This window comes from Lactuca saligna, chromosome 1, assembly GCF_052625555.1.
Source record: "Lactuca saligna cultivar CGN05327 chromosome 1, ASM5262555v1, whole genome shotgun sequence".
In the NCBI taxonomy this organism is placed as follows: Eukaryota; Viridiplantae; Streptophyta; class Magnoliopsida; order Asterales; family Asteraceae; genus Lactuca; species Lactuca saligna.
This window is the reverse complement of record NC_136417.1, coordinates 96,124,400-96,146,439: the sequence shown is the minus strand read 5'-3', so window position 1 is coordinate 96,146,439 and position 22,040 is coordinate 96,124,400.

Sequence of the window (22,040 nt, the reverse complement as noted above, 5' to 3'; positions counted from 1 at the left end):
AGGAGAGGATGGTAAGTCTTCTGAATTGAATCAAGAGATATGACAGATATATAATTATATTAAGCGATAAAGCAGGAAAGAGTTATCAAAGCAGATAAACTATCGCTAAAAGAATGATTGAGGAGCAACGCTGAAATGAGGATTTTCATAACGAAACTGGCTCTAGAAATACTCCCATAGTATTTCATGATTCGTTGCGACGACGGTTCGTTGTTTGGGTATTGGGTAAGTTTTAGGCATGCTGAACTGATGGGTTTTGGACATAAGAACTTTACCTATGTGCACATACAACCCTATAGCTTGGATCTAGGTTTCACTAATTGAACATGCAACATATCCAAGACTTTCATGGCTAGATCTAATGTAAACTAACAATTAAAACATATGAAATAGATCTAGAATAATACCTTGAGTTACTTGCTTGAAAACCTTCTTCTTCTTGGAGCTTAGAGTCACAAATGTCACTCCTCTAATGGATTACAAACACCAACTAGCAAGAAGATCATTTGAGAGAGATAGGAAGAGGGAAATCGGCTCTAAGGTTACTCCAATCACAAGGGTGGCCGATTTCCTCAACCCTATGGGTCTATTTATACTGTGAGCTCCTAGGGTTTCACCTTAAAACCCTAATTGGATAACTTAGCCTCAAAGCAATCCAAATCCTCTTCCAGATAGGGCCTTAGACGATTTCTAGGTTATCCACATCCCTAAAATCATCCAACCCATATCCATAAGGGTTCTTGGCTCAAAATACAACTTTCACACATTTGACAGTTTATACCCCTTTATTCAATTAATCTCTTTAAGTCACTAAATTAATTCCTAATTAATTGATGACTTATATTAATCAAATAATATTATTATTCTTTTAACATATCATTCTTATAATACATTAATAATAATATCACTTCTCTCTAAATCACCCTATCAAGTTGCTATGGTGAAGGCAACCCAAAAGGACCATGCACAATCGGGTCAAGTACTTACCAAATATAGTTACAGCCTTAGACAGTAATCCAACAGTCTCCCACTTGGATAAGTCTAGTAACTATAAACGAAAACACAATCCGATTAGCAATCGTAGCTCTCAAAGACGCTGTCAAATCTGATCATATCAGTAACCTGTCCTTTAGATAAGGGATTGTACAGTCCTCTGTTTTGATATCGTGTAGACGATTTCATGAAACATTGTCATACTCATTGTCCAAAAACTATTTTTCTCGATATCAGATTTATTTAACATAGAACTTAATTGAACACATCAATTCAGTCCTGAGTGGGCCCGGCACATAAGTCAAATCAAATTATCGAGTGGCCGTGATATCGCTTTTACCCTCTTAGAATAAAAGTAACAGATAAACTTCGACTTATATGCATTTACTTATCGACTAATCAATTATACACAACAATGCATTTTATGACATCACTTTACTGATGCGGTTTCGCATTATCAATGTACAACCAATTAGTAAATAATAAACCATATATCTAGGTTTTAAGACCATGTGATATTATCGTCTTGCGATCACTCCAAAGTGATTCCAGCAAGCGCGGGTTTATTCCAATGCTCAAAACTTGTTCATAAGCACTCATGAACGTTGCAGCATACCTTTGCTATGTCTAATACCATTTAGACAATCTACACACCAATTCATGACAATCTTCATTCATACCTACTTCCAACATATGAACGATTGTGGACTCTTCGAATAATTCGATTATTCTTAACAAACTCAATTATTCTAGAAGTCAAAACATGCAAAGTGAAACAATAGCTAAACAATTAACATAAGACAGTAACATTACTTATAAATAATACTCCTTTATTCAATCATCAAATGTCAATTATATTTATCTATTATACGTTTCTAATACTATCTAATCTATACTAATATCATCCTTCAACCCAATACTCCTAGCATGCTGCAAGTGCTTAACCATGCTCAGTCCCTTCGTAAGAGGATCTATTGGGTTATCTTCTGATAATATCCTCTTAACCACGAGTTGTCCTTCTTCTACTCGATGTCTAATAAAGTGATATTTTCTGTCGATATGCCGAGATCTACCATGATCCCTCGGTTCCTTGGTCAAGGCAACCGCTCCTTCATTATCATAGAAAATTTCCATGGGCTCCTTTATGGTAAGCACAACTCCAAGATCGCCAATGAAGTTCCTCAACCATATTGCCTCCTTTGACGCTTCGCTCGCTGCAATGTACTCTGATTCGTACGTTGAATCAGCTACAGTTTCCTGTCTGGAACTTTTCCAAGTTACTGCTCCTCCATTAAGGGTAAAGACTCATCCCGACTGCAAACGGTAGTATTGGCTGTCGGTCTGGAAACTGGTGTCACTATACCCTCGCACCTTTAAGTCATCACTCCCTCCGAGGACTAGAAACCATTCCTTGGTCCTCCGAAGGTACTTAAGGATGTTCTTGACCGCAATCCAATGCGCTCTACCAGGATTCCCTTGATATCTACTGACCATGCTTAAAGCAAAGGCCACATCAGGTCGAGTATAAGTCATAGCATACATGATCGAGCCAACTGCGGAAGCGCAAGGTACTCGGCTCATCTCAGCTATCTCGGCTTCGGTACTCGGAATTTGAGTCTTACTTAACTTGGTATTACTCTGTATCGGTAGTTCTCCCTTTTTCGAGTTTTCCATACTAAAACGTTTTAGTACCTTATCTAAGTAAGTATTCTAACTAAGTCGTATTAGTCTCTTACTTCTTTCTCTCACTATCCTTATTCCCAAAATATAGGAAGCCTCTCTGAGGTCCTTCATAGCGAAACACTTCCCGAGCCAGGACTTTACCTCCTACAGAGTCGGGATGTCGTTTCCTATGAGCATTATGTCATCGACATACAAAACGAGAAAGCTAACTATGCTCCCACTGGCTTTGACATATACACATGATTCATCTTCGCTTCGTACAAATCCAAACTCTTTGACTTTCTCATCAAAGCAAAGATTCCATCTGCGAGATGCTTGCTTAAGTCCATAAATGGACTTCTCAAGCTTGCACACTCTATTTGGATGCTTCGGATCGACAAAACCTTCTGGCTAAGCCATGTAAACATCCTCAGCAAGCTTCCCATTAAGGAAAGCGGTCTTGACATCCATTTGCCATATCTCATAATCATGAAATGCAGCAATAGCTAGCATCACCCTAATAGATTTAATCTTCGCAACTGGTAAGAAGGTCTCATCATAGTCAACTCCGGGAGTTTGAGTAAAGCCCTTCGCAACCAATCACGCCTTGTACGTGTGCACATTTCCATCCATGTCGGTCTTCTTCTTGAAGATCCATTTTCACCCAACCGTCTTACGTCCGGGCACATTGTCAACCAAATTTCAAACTTGGTTGTCATACATGGAATGAATCTCACTGTCCATTGCCTCTTTCCATTTTTTCAGACTCCGGGCCTGCCATGGCTTCCTTATAGCAATTAGGTTCATCTAGATTTATTAGTGTACTATCACTAATGTACGTGTCCCCTTCGGTAGTAATATGAAAACCATACAACTGGGGTTGAACTCTAACTATTTCGGAACGTCTAAGAGGTAACGACTCGTCAATTGGTTCAACCGGAGTTTCCTCCTCAGGTTGAACGCCAGCGGTAGAGGTTCCTTCATCACTCGGCTCTTGAATCTCTTCAAGATCGATCTGCCTCCCACTGTCTCCTTGGCTTATGAGTTCTCTCTCTCGGAAAACCCCTCTCCTCGCAACGAAGACAACATTGTCACTTGGTCTATAGAAGAGATATCCAAAGGATTTTTGTGGGTAGCCGATGAAAATACATCGCTCACTACAAGGTTCGAGCTTGTCATGAGTTTCTCGTTTTACGAAAACTTCACAACCCCAAACCTTGATATGTGCCAACGAGGGAGCTTTCCCTATCCACATCTCGTGGGGTGTTTTGGTAACCTTCTTTGTACGGACTCGGTTAAGGATATGGGCAGCAGTCTCTAAGGCATACCCCCAAAATGAGATAGGTAGTGAATCACGACTCATCATAGAACGAACCATGTCCAACAAGGTTCGATTGCGCCTTTCTGCCACACCATTTAACTGTGGTGTCCTAAGTGGCGTCAATTGCGAAACTATTCCACATTCCTTGAGATAGTCGTGGAATTCAAGACTTAGGTACTCTCCTCCTCGATCGGATCGAAGCATCTTGATTTCCTGCCCAATTGATTCTCCACTTCATTCTTGAACTCTTTGAACTTTTCAAACGTTTCAGACTTGTGTTTGATTAAGTAAATATATCCATATCTACTATAATCATCGGTGAAAGTCATGTAGAAGCAGTTTCTATCTTTTGTGGTGGATCTAAAGGGCCCACATACATCGGTATGTATGAGATCCAATAAACCCTCACCCCTCTCACAAGTGCCAATGAAGGGTGACTTGGTGATCTTTCCAAGTAAACAAGATTCGCACGTGTCATCTTCCCTAAGGTCGAATGACTCCAACACTCCATCCTTTTGGAGTTGGGCTATGCACTTCTTGTTGACATGTCCAAGACGACAATGCCACAAATATGCTTTATCCATACTATTGGAAGAATCTATGCACAACATATCATTTCCTAGGTTATCTACAACCATAACAGTTTCATAAATTCCATTACAAGGCATTGCTTCAAAGTATAGAACACCATTTACATAATAATTAATAGAACCATTCCTATTATTAAACGAGTATCTAAATCCTTGTCTAAACAAACCATGAAATGAAATGATGTTTCTTTCCATATTTGGCGAGTAGCAACAATTATTTAAATCTAGACCTAATCCATTACTAAGCACTAAAGAATATACTCCAATCTTGGTGACAGGCGACGATCTTCTGTTTCCCATGATTAGATTTATTCTTCCTTGCTCCACATCTCTATCTCTTCTTAGTCCCTACAAATCAGAACAAATGTGGTAACCACATCCTGTATCAAGAACCCAAGAAATAGTGTGAGATGAATTACTAGATTTAATTGTGTATATACCTGCAAAAGATGGCTTGATCTTTCCATCCTTGATGGCTTGCAGATATTCCAGGCAGCTTCTCTTCCAATGCCCTATCTTGTGGCAATGATGGCACTTTGCCTCCTTCGGGTTAGGGTTGGGATTAGCAGGATCAACTTTGGTCCCACTAGAAGAGGAACCATCTTGGGACTTTCCCTTGTGGTGGCTTTTTAATGGAGCCTTCCTCCTCTTGCCCCTTCCCTGCCCTATAGCCAAAACAGGATCAGTGGTTGGTGCGGGAGTTGGAGCAATAGACTTGTCCTTTAGGTTGCTCTCAGCAGTCCTTAGGAGTCCTTGGAGTTTGCTTAGGGTGACCTCTTCCTTGTTCATGTGGTAGGTCATCCTAAATTGGTTGTAGCATGAAGGCAAGGAATGAAGAACAATGTCGATGGCCAAATCCTCCCCAAAGTTAACATTTAACTTGTGAAGATTATCAACATATCGTTGCATCTTTTGCAAGTGCACAGTCAATGATTCTCCATTTCCCATCTTAGCGGTGATCATGTTAGTGATGATCTCGTAGCGCTCTTGCCTCGCGCTTTGGTGGTACCTCTCCATGAAGTCTTGATGCATTTCATACGGATACATGTCCTCATAGGACTTTTGGAATTCTTGGTTCATAGTGGCTATCATGATGCAATGGACTTTCGTTGCATCACATTCCTGTGTCTCAAAGACAGCCATCTCTCCAGGATTAGAGATTTCCGGGTTGACCTTCTTGAGCTTTTCGTCGAGGACATACTCTTTGTCCTCGTAGCGTGCAATGGTGCGAATGTATCTTATCCATTTGCTAAAGTTCGTACCATCGAAGGTCACCTTTTGGCAAAGACTCATTAACGTGAATGAGTTAACAGCAGTGTTGTTTGCGTTCGACATCTACAAATAGAAAGGACAAAGTTTTATTAGAATTTGGATCCCTAATTAAACACCCAAAATGAAAAATTAGGGCTAGGACCAAACAACATTATTTACATATTAGAAAAGGGATGTCGTAATCCAATCATGCAAATAATATGGAGGTAAGTGAATGACAATTCACTAATTCTTCACCATGAAAACATAATCTTAAGTTTTATTGAGAATTCCTAAATTTTAGAGATTCATTGAACTCTTCAATGGCATGTTTAAATCTCGATATGCCCCTCTAGCTTGTGACTGGGTTACCGAGGATCACAAAGCGGGTGTGAATTACCATGCAAATCTACATGGTGGCTTCATTGTTACAATCATTTATTTGATGTGCCAGTAAACCACACACGCTCCATCGAACTATGATAAACAATGAATCACCATTTGCCGCCATTGCTTAGAACCAATTAGTGTGCCGGTAAACCACACACGCTCCACTAACTGCTTAGCAAGGGTGCAAAGTGCAATTTCATGGGATTGCATCAATTCACTTTTCCTAAAGTAAGTAAGATTGGGAATTTTTGTAAAATAGTTTAGTTACTTAATAGATTCATTATACTTATTAATGAGGAGAGAGTTGCCCTATCCTACCCGTTCGACTAACGACCCTCCACCGGTCAAGCAAGCGGTGGGTGTGAGTGTACACTCATTAAGCGTCATTTTATAGGCAGCAACCTTATACCCACCTTATAGACCGACTTCGTGAATGAGACCTACTAACGGTAAGACTAACATTTTAATTTTACTTATATATTTATTAATCTTTTAATAATATAATAGTATAGGGTTGAATTTTAAACTTGTAAAACTCTAGAGTTTGAAATTTAAATTCTTCTAAATTAAACTATTAATCACAAAATTCAAATTTCAAAACTTCGGGATAAAATTGAATTTTTCAAAACAATAGGGATCAAATAACAAATAATTCAAATTAAACAATTAATTTCATAATTATCTATATTTGACCTAGTCTAATTTTAGTCATTAGATAATTACCAAATAATCTTAAATAGTCCAATATTTATCATATAAATAATTAATATTTAAAAGATTTGAAATTATCTATATTTATGTCAAGGATAATCATTCAATTAAGACAAAATTACAAAAATGGTCCCTGTGGTTTACTAAAAGTCACAAACTCAACCCCTATAATTTTTTTTATGCAAATGGTCCTTGTGGTTTGCAAAACTTGCAAGGATGGCCCTTTTTACTAACTCCGTTAAAATACTGTCGTTAGTGCATCCAATGTGGGGGTATTTTAGTCTTTTCAAGTATAAGAGGGACTAAATTTGTTACATTTAGCAAATCAAAAGGACCATTTTTGTTATTTTTCTTAAAAAGTAAAGGAACTAAGGTGGTAAGGGTCGAACTCACGACCTCCACTTCCTATGCATATACTTTAACCAAATGAGCCGATCAATCCCATGTTTTTGCTTCCTAAAACTAATTTATATACTAAGAAAACCGTTAAAACATAAATAATAAAAATATCCAAAAACATATTTTTACGTGATTTTTTTAATAAAACAAATATATTTTTTCGTATTGTAAAAAAATATATACAAATAAAGTTTTATGTTTTTTTTATGTATTTTGCTTTGTAAAATATATTTTTTATATATTTAAAAATATATTTTCCGGCAAAAAAAAACAAGTAATGTCTTTTTTATACATGTTTTTTAAACCGAAAAATAGTATTTAGAAAACCTAATGGGCCAATACAAAAACTTATTCGACCGATTTTGTATTCCAATACAATGTAATAACATATTATATAAAACGTATTCTTTAAATACATATAAAAGCATATTTACATAAAAATAAAAATAAGTTAACAATATAAAATTATTATTTTTATTAATTTATTCAAGTTCTGGTTTGGAAAGAACTTCTTTGACCAAATTAAAACAAGACAATACATATTAAAAAAAAGTTTTTTATGTATTTTTTAAACCGAAAAACGGTTTTTAGAAAATCGATTGGGCCAATACAAAAACTTATTTGACCGATTTTGTATTCCAGTACAACGTAATAACATATTATATAAAAACGTATATATTTAATTACATAAAAAAACATATTTACATAAAATAAATACATAAAAAAAATATATAAAAAACATACTTCACATAAAATAAATATATACAAAAAACTTTTTTTATGTTTTTTAGGAATATGTTTTTGTAAAATATGTTATTAGGTTTTTTTTTATGTATTTAAAAGTATACGAAAACTTATTTTTTTAAATACTTAAAACAAATACGTAAAAAAACAAATAATATTTCGTATTTTTTTTACAATACGCTAAAAATATATTTTGTTTTATTATTTTTTTTAAAATATGTTTTTTTAATATTTTATTATTAATTTATTTACGATTTATAGATGATATTAGTTAGTTTTCGAAAAACTAAATCAAGTGTGGCTCTAGCCTAATTGGTTAAGGCTTTGGTTGATTAAGGGAGAAAGGTAGGAGGCCCAAAGTTCGAATCTAGTACCCTTCATTTTCTATCATTTATATTATTTTAAGACAAATTACAAAAATGGTCCCTATGGTTTATCAAATGTCACGAATTCAGTCCCTTTATACTTGAAAAGACGAAAATAACCTTACACATTCAGTCACTAACGACGTTAGTAAAAAGGGCCATCTTTGCAAGTTTTGCAAACCACAAGGACCATTTACATCAAAAAAAATTAGCAGGGACTGACTTTGTGACTTTTGGCAAACCATAGGGACCATTTTTGTAATTTTGTCTTAAATTAAGTGAAAATTTGGATTTTTACATAATAAAACGATTTAGATATCAATCCAAGACAAAACAACAACAAAATCCCGAATTATCCTCTGTTTGACGCTCGGACTCGCCGAGTCAAGCTTTAGACTCGCCGAGTAGGGCCAACTCGCCGAGTCCAAACACTGACTCGCCGAGTTGGGTCGACAGAGGGCAAGAAAAAACGATTTTCAGCAAGTAAAACAGTTAAGCATCATATTCAATTGAAACCAATCATGGCTCTGATACCACTGATGGGTTTTGGACATAAGAACTTTACATATGTGCACATACATCCTTATAGCTTGGATCTAGGTTTCACTAATTGAACATGCAACATATCCAAGAATTTCATGGCTAGATCTAATGTCAACTAACAATTAAAACATATGAAAACAGATCTAGAATAATACCTTGAGTTACTTGCTTGAAAACCTTCTTCTTCTTGGAGCTTAGAGTCACAAATGTCACTCCTCTAATGGCTTACAAACACCAACTAGCAAGAAGATGATTTGAGAGAGATGGGAAGAGGGAAATCGGCTCTAAGGTTACTCCAATCACAAGGGTGGCCGATTTCCTCAACCCTATGGGTCTATTTATACTGTGAGCTCCTAGGGTTTCACCTTAAAACCCTAATTGGATAACTTAGCCTCAAAGCAATCCAAATCCTCTTCCAGATAGGGCCTTAGACGATTTCTAGGTTATCCACATCCCTAAAATCGTCCAACCCATATCCATAAGGGTTCTTGGCTCAAAATACAACTTTCACAGATTTGACAGTCTATACCCCTTTATTCAATTAATCTCTCAAAGCAGATAAACTATCGCTAAAAGAATGATTGAGGAGCAACGCTGAAATGAGGATTTTCATAACGAAACTGGCTCTAGAAATACTCCCATAGTATTTCATGATTCGCTGCAACGATGGTTCGTTGTTTGGGTATTGGGTAAGTTTTAGGCATGCTGAACACCACAGTCACTCCCAAGCACATGTTGGCCGTGTCTTGAATGAAGATAGTTGATTAGGCTATATTGACCCTAGACACGACTACATAACTGCCCAGGTTTAACCGTAGCGTCCAACACCCAATTACTTATGTTTTGTTCTACTTGTAGTTACGGATTCCGGTGGTTAGGTATACTTGTATAATTTTGAAAATACTTATATTTTAAAGCATACTTTTAGTTTCAGAGCACTTAGGCCCCTTAGTGTTTATAGTCTTATACCATGTAAGGTTTGGTATACTTAGTTCATTATAAACAAGGGCTCTGATACCAATCTGTCACACCCCGAAACCGATGGCGGAATCGTTCCGGGGTGGAGGTGAAGTCATGTTAAGTATCACAACCAATGTACATAGTAAGCAAAGTAAACAACCATTACATTACATATGAAAATTTACATTTGTTTGAAAGTAAAGTGTTACAAGTGTTAAACATATGTATATATGAACAAAAGCTAAGACGAGTCTTCTATACGCTCCGTCTTTTCCAAAGGATCGCGGGGTACCTGTCTACTGCGGACCTGAGAATACAAGCAGTTTGAAAATCAGCATAAAATTGGTGAGTTCATAAGTGGTTCGTTTTCTGAAAATGAACAAGTTTCCTTTGGTTTTTCTGAAAATGTTGTTAACCAAGAAAATCCCATACTTTCTTATAAGTAAAGTTTAGTTATCCATTTGTTACACAAATCTGGTTATGAACAGTTCAGTTATCCTAGGAAAAACCCTTATTTTCCTAAAAGTTGGTTACCAATCTGAAATGAAATGTACAAATATCTACCATACTTGCAGTGTTAAGAGATGTATTATGAAAACCTGGTTGTTCTTGTAAAGTACATTAGTTTTAACACGTATATAAAACTAATAAATAGGAAGTAAACCGATTTCTAAGTTCATTATTACTAACAAGTAAATCTTTGTTATCCAAATTACGAGTACCATAACTATACGATATACTAGATATGGCAATAAGAAGTCCAATATCATTTTATGACTTTCGTCACCCTTGAACCTTTCGGTTCGACTGTAGCTAGCAGTCAGGTGTGGGGTAGTCAGCCCCGTATAGATCTATACACTCAAGTCACGCTCTCCCTCCAGGAGATTCTGGTTACAGGGGCGGTCCTCCACTCGCGTATCTCTGTGGAGTGTTTCCGAGGATGTGTCTCCAATTTTTAAGAATAACAAATTTACAAGTAATAATACGGAATAATCTTGTTATAAACAGTGATCCTCCACTCGCGTATCTATGTGGAGTGTTACCGAGGAAAAATCAAACGTACTAATCTCATGCTTTTAACAGTTATGACATGGAACAAATCATTTGTGAAATATAAAACATGACAGTTTATAAAGAGTTTCACAAACAGTTTGAAAACTAACTACATAGGTTAAATGGTTGGTTAATACTGTTTCCATTGTTAAAAGCATACAGAATGTGAAACAATTCAAATGATATAATAAGTTTAATTACAAGTTATCCTTGTACTTTTGCTTGTATTCCCCCCTGAAAACATTGAAAACATTGAAAAAGGGTAGGGGTATGAACTCACCAGACGAGGTATGTGTCGAATAGGAAGCTAAGTGTCAGTCCGGGGCTTAATAACACGCGAGGTTCCTATGTAATATGAAGAGATACACAATTATATCTAATTAGACTTTGAACTACTAACTAGATAAGAATATACACTTCGAGACGCAAAAACGCTTTATTTCAAGTGTCAGGAGTGATCCGGGTAACATCAAAGGATGTGTAGGGCCTAGATAAGGAGTTTACTCTTCAAGAGTAAGCCCTTAGGGGATTTTATGGTCCAATGACCATATCCCCATGAGTTTACAGCCGTAAACTCATGGGTGGTGTGTTCTTGGGTGTTAAATGGTCTTACAATGCACAAAGGAAGGTTCTAGGGTTGATTATATGGCTTAGGAAGTGATCGGGACTTGAATTAACCTTGGAAAAGGAGTTTACGGTCTATGAAGATGCTCTTGATGAGTTTACTACCGTAAACACATGATTTTATGGACGTAAACTCATGCTTGCTCATGATTCATGTGATTTGGTGGTTGTAGGTTAAGCATACAAAGTTCTAGGTCCAATTCTAAGCCATACAAGGTGTTAAGGGCACTTTAACACCCTTTGGAGGAGTTTAAGGTCTAAGAAGGGGTGTTTACGGTCCAAGAATGTTCTTCGGCTGTAAACTCAAGTTTGACCCATTTGTGTATGTTTTGGTGCATCTCATGAAGGATTATAAGGTTCTATACTCTCATGGAAGCTTTTGGAGGTGTTTAGGGGGCAAACTAACACCTTAAAACGTGTTTAAGGTCCATGAATGAGGGTTTACGGTCCAAGTATGATCTTGGGTTGTAAACTCATGTTCAATCCTCAAATGATAAGATTTTGGGGTCCTAAGCTCATGCATGCAAGTTTCTAAGCCATACTTAAGCACTAGAAGTGATTTGGAGGGGTTTTGGGGCTTCAAAACCCTCTTTAGAGGTGTTCACGGTTTTGGAAGGTGTTCCCAACCATAAACACTTGTTCATGGGTGTTTTGAGTGATTCAAACATGAATTTGCATACCAATCAAGTTAAACAACAAGTTAGGATAGATTGCTTACCGATTTGAGGCTTGAAAGGGGGTTTTTGAATCAAAATCGGATTTTAGAGAGAGAGTAGTGAGAGAAAGTGTTTTTAAGAGAGAGAAAAAGCTTCAAAGTGATGTCACTCAATCCCTTATATAAGGGTTGAGTAAATGGCCCGGTGGAATTCTACCCAATACTGACGTTAAATGGTGCTTTTGGTCGTACCCGATAAATTTGTCGTAATCACGACTTAGATGAAACTAAAAATCTTCCAAACGAATATGGAAAATATTTTAATGTTTATCATGTATCCCGACACTTATGAAACCGAAATAGAATTCGCACTTAAATTAATTTAACTCAAAAGTTAACGGGACAAATTGAATACAAACGGTTTTATAATGACAGAATAAATTACGGGTTGTCACATCAGTGAACTGCACTCGACAAGTTTGGTCAACATGGACTGTTAACCTTGACCGTTGAGTTTGACTTTGACCAAGGGTTGACCAGTTTGACATCTAGGGGTATTTTAGTAAATTAGGAATTTATGGAAGTGCATCATTGGTGGATGTAGGTGTTAGAGTTGGAGCTGTATTTGCAGTAGTTTGACATTATCATTCTGAGCTACTTGTGAGGTGAGTTGTCCTCACTATACTAACAGGGTCGAAGGCACTAATGTTGACCCTTTTTCAGATTTGTATACGGGTTTATTGCATGATATGCTTATTGATTTACATCGTGGTAGTTAGGATGGTGATATGCTTGGTGACCTGGTTACGTCGGTATCCTGGTATACAGGATGATATGTGTTAGTTACCGGTTAGGTATGTATATTCTAACGTATGATATTAGGTGCACATGATTGTTTGATTTGGGGTTGGGTTGAGGCGGACCTGCTTTATGCTGAAGGCCAACATACCTAGGGCGGACCGGATAGACTACAGGCCCGTGAGGGCATACTAGTCAGGCTGACGGCGCGGCGAGCAGTCCGGATAGGCTGAAGGCCCTGCGAGGCGGCCCAGACATATCGAAGGCTCAGAGAGCGGTCCAGATAGGCTGACGGCCCTGCGATGTAGTCCAGTAAGGCCGAAGGCTCATTATGCATGTTGTTTTTTTATTTGAAATATGATTGTATGGCGTTGGTATTTTGGGGGAACCCACTAAGCTTGAGGATTACAGTTGTTGATTTTGTTTCAGGTACTTTGATGATCGCGGGAAGGTGAAGGTGTGATAATACACCTCATTATGTTTTCATGATTTGATTCTGGGATACTCTAACATTATACTATTTTGGAAAACATGTTTTGCAATAATCATTGATTTTGAAATGTTTTAAAAAGTTAAAATTTGGCATGATTCTTATGGATGTTACAAGTTCACATGTCTTGAAAATTTTCTTTCATTTCGAATATTATCATCCCTATAATGAAATACATAACAAAGAGGGATGCAACTCGAGTGAAATATACATCTATCATCTACACATTTTCGTTTCTATTTATTATCTAATTTTCTCTTTAACATGTTTAATATATATGCAAATATTTGGCTAATCCTGTCTTTTCAGAAGTAAAGGTTTTATAGGATTTTACTATTATAACCCTTTTGGAAATATCCTTAAAAACATTTTATAGCATTGAAATATCATACTCATTTTACAACATTGTATCTTATCATATCCTAAAAAAGTATTTTTGGAAAAAATAGGAAATATAATATATGTTGAGTATTTGAGATACTGAAACTGATATGGCATATTTGGTTATTTAGGGAAGCTGTCACACCCCAAAACCGAGAACGGAGGAAACGTTCCGGGGCGGAGGACGTCATGTAAAGTATCAAAACACAGTATAACAGTAAACAAGCAAACAACATCATCCATTGCATTAAATATATAGTTTTAATACAAGCGTGTTCTGTACAGTTATAGACACCAAAAATGTAAATCAAAATAATAAGATGAGTCTTGAATGCGCTCCATCTTCTCAAAAGTTGGCCTCGGTACCTGTCTAATGATGACCTGAGAATACAAGTTATTTTGAAAGAGTTTATCAGCATTAAAGCTGGTGAGTTCATAAGTATTTTAGTGTCGGTGTTTGTATCAAAATGTTTGAACGCGATTTTGAAGTACGAGTTTGTAAACAATTGTAATAAACGTATATGAATGTTTGTAAGTGTTTGTAAAAGTTTGAACCTCCTAAAAAATCCTATATTTTCTACTAAAAGTAGCCTTCTACCAAGGCATAACTGTTTTGAATGTTCGTTTGTTGTAAAAGTGTGTAATTTTCCCAAGTGTAACTATCATTATCAAAATATAGTTTGTACATTAATGTTTAAGTGAAATGATCACTAAATATATGTAAAGGGTAAATTAATGTAGTACTGTAGTTTTGTATTATAGGAACTACTTCTGTACTAACTACCTTAAACCAGATTTATACCAAGGTATTATGTGATTAATTGTATACTATCGACTATGTAACATGACAATGTAGGTCGTAAAAAGGTATGACGCTTGGCACCTGCAGACCTGCAGGTCCGGCTGTAGGTAGCAGCAAGGTGTAGGATAGTCAATCCAGTATAGATCTATACGCAAACACACGCTCTCCCTCCAAGAGACTCTGGCTACAACTCGGGACATGACATTGAAGGCATGCTCCGATACAGTGGATCACATTTATGTTAATGTATTCATGTATATGTAATGTATTGTTACTCGTTCTAGTATCGTTGTATATGTTCTCTTTCTAGTTTAGTTGTATATGTTCTCTTTCTAGTATAGTTGTATATGTTCTTCTTCTAGTATAGTTGTATATGTTCTTCTTCTGCTATAGTTGTATATGTTCTCATAGTAATTTAATGTATATGTTCTCATAGTAATAAGTACTGACTCATGAATGAACTGACTCATTGAATATTTCATTGTTCTAGCAATAGTATAAGTATTATCCTGTGCTACCCCTATGGTAACTTACTAATGATGTAACTGGTACGTATGAATATGGGAGAACTTTTATGACTATATATGTACACATGATATATAACTAATATTTAAACGACCTTCGAACGGATACCCGATACCGCACCAGACCACATCTCAAAGGCGAAAAGGAAATAGGGCGGGCAGGCCTTCCTAAGCCTTTTAGACATTGCTTATATAACTATACATACATAGACATGCAATTGATAAAAGTATAAAAGAGCTTAAGTAAATGTATTTGGTAAGTATAAGAATTTGTAAAACAGTTTGAACAGTAAGAAAATCATTGGTTTGTAGTTATTAATCACATGTGATACATGTAATAACTATAAGTATTCAACTTGTATCCCCCCCCCCCCCATAAAAGCATTTAAAATATTTAAAATTATTTCAAAGGTTAGTTAAAGGGGTATGAACTCACTTGGAGTGAGTGGATTGGATTGAAGTGTCGGATACGGTGCTAGGTGACAAATGGAGACTTGTACACACGCACGAGCCTAGTTATCATATAATGAACATGTATATAACTAATTAGCCAATTTATAACTAATAAATTAAGGTGGGACACTCTAGAACATGAAAACACTTTGCTTCAAGTGTTAAAGATCACAAGGGTTGCATCCAAGTGTTTGTAGGGCAAAGCTAGAGTGTTTGGGGTTCAATGGTAAACTCCTTTGGAGTTTATGGTTTTCATGACCATTACTCAAGGAGTTTACGGCAGTAAACTCAAGGATTTACGGTCGTAAACTCTACACTTTATGACCATATGTTGTTTTGAGGTTTTACAAGTCCTTTGAAGCATTTCTACTTGGTGGTTAGTCCTTTGGAATGGATTAGGGCATCAAAACACTCCTTTGAGGAGTTTACGGCCCCATGGTCATTTCCCTTTGGGTTTACTACCGTACACCCATATGGAAAATGGTATTGCCATGTTTTCAAGTCCTTAACTCATCAAGGTAATTGTCTAGGTTAGTTTTTGGGCGTAAGGAAGGAACATGGCCCAAATAAACTCACTTTAGGGTGTTTACGGTTTTGGGAGATCCCTAAACCGTAAACACATAAAAATGGTGTACTTTGGTGTTTTTCAAGGCTTAAACACATCAAGGGAAGGTTTAGACATCAAACTAAGGCTAGGTAAAGGACTTAGGCACACTTTGGTGCCTTACTTGGTGTTTATGGCCCAAGAACACTCTTGGACTGTGAACACCTTAATCCTTGTGCTCTTGGCACATTTTCTTGATGCTAACATGTAATACAAGCTTAATAGGACTCAAGGATGGAAGTACTTACTATAAGGAAGCTTGAAATGAGCTAAAAGTCCAAGATCACTTAGTGTGCTCTTGGTGTTCTCGGTGTTTTTGCAAATCTAATCAAAACACAAAAATGGATGGATGAAAAGATGTACAATCACTAGATTAAGTGTTATACCAACTTGAAATGGCTAGAACACTTACAAGTTTGAAGATCTTGAATTAAATCTTGGATGATACTTGAGAGGGATTTTGATGTGTTCTTGAGAGTAAATGTGAAAAGTGACTAGTTTGAGGAGTAAACTCATGCTTAATGCATGAGTTCAAAGTTTTGGAAGATTTTTCGGCCCAAACTTAAAAGTTTGGCCGTGAACTTCAAAGACACGAGGTGTTTGCGGTTTTGAAATTTCTAGACCCGAGACGACACTTCCTTTCACCCGTTCGTTTAAAGAATAATATTAAAATAATCAAACGAACTTTAAATTTTCTCAAGATAAGTACTAATGTAATTGACTTATAAATTGAATTGATTGACCTTTAGGGTTTGACCGATTGAAAATTTCGGGTTGTCACAGAAGTCTTTTTAGGGTTAATCATCTTATGATTCCCTACGATGCCTTTACAGTAGTAGTTCTAATCGAGCTCTTGTAAGGCATTGTTCTTATATTAGGCCTAGATTTTATATTTATGACATATATTTATTGATCCCTATAAATAATCATTATGTCAGCTTTTGGTGTAAGCTTTTGATCAGATTAGGGTTTTCTCTGTATGTTCATCTCATAATCTATACAAAAAAAACCTTTATCAAATTACTTGCATATATTGGTGATTGATTCTTGATTGTTCTTGATATTGCACATTCATCATCTCAGATTCATTCCTAACAAGTTGTATCAGAGCGGGTTCTTGTAGATCTCAGCGGTTTTTGCAAGAATCGATCTTGTTTATGGCGAAATTTTATCTTGAATCTCACCTTGTTCTTCAAGTTTGGTAATTTTTCTGAAAAGAAAAAGTCTACTACTTTGTTTTATTGCCAAATCTTGTTCAGATCAGTTATCTTCTACCTATTCTATCATATGATTTGTTCTTAATTTGTGTTTTTGAAGAGAATTAGAAGAAAATTTCATGTTTACTTGAATTTTCATGTTTAAATCCACTTTTTCTTTCTAAAATCCATCTCAGATCTGTTTTCCTTGTCTAGAAACCTTCGCCGATCCGTTTTCTCTCTCTAGAATCTTTTTCAGATCTACTTTATCTCTCTAGAAGTTCTGTCATTTGTTAAAGATGTAATGGATAAAACAAATTCATTGTTTGTCTGCATTTTAGAACTTGGATTAAAGGTTACTAAACCAATCTATGGTGTTAAGAAAGTGACCATGTTTCAAATCAGTTGTCGATCTATGTTGAATGATATTCCTGTGTTGTATAATCTTCTTGTTGATAACAAAATATCTAGATACTCATCTGTTAATTACCGTGAGTTAAGAGAGAATGAGAGAATGGTAGAACAATTTTGGATTATATATGAACATTTAGATCGGGAACATAAACAAATGTTGAAAATGAAAAGAGCTGAAAAAGAAAAAGAGCAAGTTCATGTTGTTCTTCAAGTTTCTGAAGAAAAAGTGACTCCAGATGTTCTTGTTGAGGGGGAGTTAAGTGGTTTATGTGTTTCAGATGAGTTACTATCCGAATTTAGTTGTTTTGAAGATGAATCTCAAAGAAAATCTTTGGAAATCATGAAAGTAAAGACATTTTGTTCTATTGGAACAACAACAGATGATTTATTATGTTCTGATGATATCTTTGAAGGACTGGTTCCCTACAGAAAGCCAATAATTCAAGATGTTCATATTTATCAAACTCCTAAGGATTGCATTCAAAAGTCTTCAAATGTTCAGATTCAGAAAGAAGAAAAAGTTGTTCATATCCGAAATTTGTTTCTGAAGCTTAGAAATAAGAAAAGGAAGAAGAAGAGAATGAACAAGAGTAAAATGAAGAAAGTTTGGATGCCCAAGGTACAAGTACCCAATGCTTGTGAAAAATTTGAATAAGCTGAAGTCAATAATGTTCAAAGAAAATTTCATTCAGGTGAATATGTTAAGATTTGGAAAAAAGAGAAAATAGTGTTCGGTTGGTTTAATGAATTCTTTGGAAATTTTTGTTTTCCAACTAAGAAGTGGGTATTATTTTCAGAGGATGATAGATTTTCTTCAAATAAGTGGGTATGCAAGAAACCAACTTAAAAGTTGAACCTTAAATGGGTACCAAAAATCCCATAAAAGTTTTGTTCTTAATTAAATAAAACGAAAATGGGGACAAATTCTTGGTGAAATCTGGTGGATTTGGTTCAAAGATATGAAATTTTGTTAAAGGAATCAAATTTATTGATTTTTTTATGTGTTTGAATTGACAAAAGGCTGAAAAAGTGGATTGTTGGGTGAAAAGTGTCATTTTTTTTGCAAAAAGAAAGCTGCCTTCTACTCTTTTCTGCTTAAAGGGTACAAACTATCAGTTTACTATAAGAGGGGGAGTTTCTTTTGGATTTATTGTCAATAGAGGTTTCGCTTCATTCCAATCAAGATGTAAAGGGCTGAATATATTACTTTGTTGTTTCTCTAGGGGCGAAATTCTTAACTTTGTTATACAATTTCAATTTTACAGTTATACTGCTGATCTTCGTTTCCATTGAGTTTTGATTCTCAATCAACAATTAACAATCAAAAACGCACTAAGTCCAGAAGCGAAAGTCTCGTTCTTTGCAGTGGAATTGACAAACAAGAAGCGAAAGTGAAGAAGCGCCATGCAAAAAAAATTGGAACCGAAATAGACCTAACGTTCGGTCTATTTAGCTTGGGTATGAAATTGAAGCGAAATTGCAACTTGCTTTCGGTCCTTGATTAGATTTCGATTCTTATATTGATGGAACGAACCTGTAATTGGCTTTGAAAGCGAACCTAAGACTCGCTTTTGGTCCATGGTAAATTGAAATCGGAGCGAGATTGCGAGAGGAACGAATCTTGAGTCGCATTCAGAGTCAACGTTGAAGGCTTAAAATCTCTTGTTCATATGATTCTCGGAATTATGACTGGTAAAAGGGCCCAATCGGAATTTCTTTGAGTTCGAATTCATAGCTCATCAGATTCACTACGTATCAAATACACTTGTTCATATGATTTTGACTTTTGTTGTGAAAGTTTCGTCGCTCTTGAGAATTCAACTGTGAAATCGTACAATCGTTCATCTCTCGGGAGTTCTTTGTTTTGGCGTCTGCGGAATCTACAAACGGAATCGGATTCTCTGCAACTCTTTTTTTTCGGCACTCTTCTGTATCGAAATCAAATTCAACATCGTCAAAATCAAAAGCGAATCGGGATTGAACATATTGCTTGGAATCGGGAGGTAAAACAGAAATCGATCGTATTATCCTTCAGCAATTTCGGATATTACGAACTTGGAATTGAATGTCGTTCCTAAAAGCAGAAGAAAAAAAAATGGAGCCGTTCATGAAATTGAAATCGAAATTAATCGATCGAAATCTGTTACAATTGAAATTGAAGTCGAAATTAGTTCTTTCAATCGAATCTTGATGGGGTGATGGGCTTTTAATGAGTTCCTGATTACCAATCAATACTATAGGAATTTGGTTTTAAGAATTTTGACTTTTTAATGTCAAAATTATTGTTAATCTGTTAATTGATTAAACGATGAAGAAGATAGCTATTTTACAGTTTCGGTCCCCTAAGTTTGAGCAAATTGGCAACTTCAATTTACTTTGACAAGTCAAAATGCTGATTCAACGAAGATGATGGGTAAAATTACATTTTGTGTTCCCGAAGTTTGTGTGGCTTGATACTTTAACCCCATATCCCGATTTTTCACAATATTTTGGGATTTTACCACTTTTACCCTTTCTTTCCAAAATATTTTTGTTTCTAATCTTTTCTTTGGTCTTATTCTTTTTAAACTCTTCTAAATAATTGCTTTGTTTCTATTCTTTTGTCTAAATTTAAAAATCGAAAAATACAAAATTATTTTTTGTTATTTTTCCGGTTTTAATTTTTGAGGATTGAGGATATTCGAAAAGAATTTGTTTCATCATATCTGACGGGTTTTGAAGATTGCTGCTGATTCTTCTTAACTTTCTGGATTCTCTGAATGGTATTTGTTGAAGATTCAAGGGGGAGTGATGATTATTCAAGGGGGAGTTCGTATTTGGAAGATTATTCTTATTTTTCTCGCTTTGAAGACCCCATGTACTGATGATTCTCACAATTTAGGGGGAGAAATGCCAAGAAGATCGGAAATCGTGATCTTCATCAGTTTCAACATCTAGGGGGAGATTGTTGAGTATTTGAGATATTGAAACTGATATGGCATATTTGTTTATTTAGGGAAGCCTTTTTAGGGTTAATCATTTTATGATTCCCTACGATGCCTTTATAGTAGTAGTTCTAATCGAGCTCTTCTAAGACATTGTTTTTATATTAGGCATAGATTTTATATTTATGGCATATATTTATTGTTTCCTATAAATAATTATTATGTCAGTTTTTGGTGTAAACTTTTGATCAGATTAGGGTTTTCTCTGTACGTTCATCTCATAATCTATACAAGAAAAACCTTTATCAGATTACTTGCATATGTTGGTGATTGATTCTTGATTGTTTTTGATATTCCGCATTCGTCATCTCAGATTTATTCCTTACAGTATCAATTATAACTAGCATTCTACTTTAAAATACTAACGTTCATACTTGGTACGATACTGATAGCATTGTACTTTGTAACATGACAAATATTTAACTATAAAGACCACTAAACAGAAAAGAATATGAGTTCTACATTTCTATCAACATGTCTCAATTTTACAAATAACTGATTTTTTTTTCATTAGATGATATTTTCTCCTTAAAAACAAAATGCTCCATTTGAGATCAAATACGTAAATCTATAACTATTAAGAATCATCAAACATAAAAACATAGTATTTTTATGTATTTTAAGTTGTCAACCCGTGTATCACAAGTTTATAACCTAGTGTAATATCATGGTGTCACACCCCCAAACCGGAACGGCAGAAACCTTTGGGGGCGGATGACATCATGTACAGTATCATAACAATTGAATAATAGTAATCAAATCCATACAAGTATCATATTGAAAATATGTAATTTACATTGTGTTCAAAACATTGATTGTTTGACATCAAAATTATAACAAAAGCTAAGATGTAATGGTACTATGCTCCGTCTTCGTGACGCCTGTGAGGGTACCTGTCTACTAATTTCCTGAAAATACAAGTGGTTTGAAAAAGTGTCAACATTTAAGTCTGTGAGTTCATAAGCATTTTGTATGAAGAAGTATGTTCTTTGTTCCTTGAAAACGTAAGTGTGTTCATCTATAAAATTCAATATTTTCTATAAAACAAGTTTGTATGCCGATGTTCATAAAATGATAGTAGTTGTTTCAGAAAATCCCATATTTTCTATAAAATGAGTTGTAGTCTTAGTACC